This window comes from Bufo bufo, chromosome 6 (genome assembly GCF_905171765.1).
Source record: "Bufo bufo chromosome 6, aBufBuf1.1, whole genome shotgun sequence".
NCBI lineage: Eukaryota > Metazoa > Chordata > Amphibia > Anura > Bufonidae > Bufo > Bufo bufo.
In genome coordinates, this window is record NC_053394.1 from 86,307,863 (window position 1) to 86,309,814 (window position 1,952).

The window sequence follows — 1,952 nt, forward strand, 5'->3', positions numbered from 1 at the left end:
CCCTAATGGGGATTAAAGTATTATAATAATCATCTTTATTTATATAGTGCCAACATATTCTTCAGAGCTTTACAATAAGGGGGTACAAACAGAACCATATATAACATAGCAACAAACAAGTCAAAAATTAGAACAAGTGGAATGAGGACCCGGCTCGCAAGAGCTTGCAATCCACGAGGAGATAGAGGTGACACAGAAGGTAACAAGAGCTTGATTTCTACAGTGGTCTGGCCATCTTAACACAATAAGGTAGTAGATATAAAGCTGCATGACCCAGTCACCAGCCAATATCTGTAGTGCTTCTGAGTGCATGGGGTGTAGATATTTGACGATCAGGTTCAAAAGAATGACGGTGAAGGGGGAGGGTGAATTGAGAAGAGTTAGATCAGTGGATGTGATAGCCCAACCAAAAAAGAGCAGTTTAAATTGAATCCTATTGTCACCGCCAGATCTCTGAGAAGTTCTGACAGACGTTCTTCAGTACTTCTTGCATGATGTTCTTTTGTTTTGGTTTCGCTTTGCCATCTCTTCTCCCTCTCCCAGCTGTCATCTATTAGCAGTGATTGCCTCCCTTTATATCCCCTCCCATACTGCCTCACTTTACGATTTATACTACTTCCTGGATTGTGCTCACTGCTAGATGCTGCAACTGCTGGTTCCTCAGATAAGTCTATTCCTTTATTTGTGTTTTCCTGTTGGCTTGATTCTAGGTGACCCTGACTCCCTCCGTATTGAGTGCAGGGAGCCGGTGGTCGTGTCCCCTCACTATTATAGGGTTTTCAGGTGTCACTCAGTCTAGGTACGGGGGCATGCAACTTTCTATCATAAAGATCTTTGCATTGGCTGAGCAGTCAGGGAGAGCTCTAGGGCTTTTATAGGGCTCACCCATATGTTCCTTAGTTTGGGATCAAGTCAGTTGGATCTTTATTTGTGACTCCTAGTTTTCTGCAACACCATCCGTGACATTATAAACCGCCAAAACCATCTTAAGCATGCATCCGGTTTCAGCCTTGATTGACCGCGTACAGGGTCTTTCACTGGAGGTAGCAGATCTCCGTAAAACTGTCTCTCAGTTTCAGGTGACCGGTTCTGCTTGCGTTCATGGAGTTTGTTCTGAGCCTAAGATCTCGCTTCCGGATACGTTCTCCGGGGGTAGTGAGAATTTTGTTCGTTTTAGAGAGGCTTGCAAACTCCATTTTCGCCTACTTCCCCATTCCTCTGGTGATGATGAGCAGTGGGTGGGGATTATCATCTCGCTGCTCAGGGATAACGCTCAGTCTTGGGCCTTTTCACTACCGGTGGGGGCACGGCCACTCCGATCGGTGGATGAATTTTTTGTAGCCCTGGGTCAGATATATGATGATCCGGATCATATTGCTCTGGCTGAATCTAAACTGCGTCTTTTATGCCAAGGTAAACAGTCCACAGAGATATACTGTTCAGAATTTCAGAGATGGGCAGCTGATTCTGGTTGGAATGATGCTGCACTCCGAAGTCAATTTTGCCATGGTCTTTCGGAGGGATTGAAAGATGCATTTGCCTTTCATGAGAGATCTGCCTTCTTGGAGTCTGCCATGTCTCGGGCTGTTCGTATTGACAGGCGTCTTAGAGAGAGAGGAGAGATCACTCCTTCCTGTCATATTCAGTCCAAGGACAGTGGGGCGGTCTCATTCAGTGCGCAGGGGCCTCAGTCTGTCTCAATCCCCTCTGAGCCGGAGCCCATGCAGCTGGGTTTGTTTGCCTCTATTAATAAAGGATTCAGCTCTCAGAGGAGGGTTTGTTTCTGTTGTGGAGGTATAAATCATTTGGCAAATGTTTCCCCTCTAGGAGATTCAGGGAGTTTTTTGAGGGTAATAAAGAAACAAAGAGAAAAAAGTCCTCTAAAAACGTTCCATCTGTTACTATTGGAAAGGTTGATGTGGAAATTGAATGTTTTCCATTTGCTTGTAGTT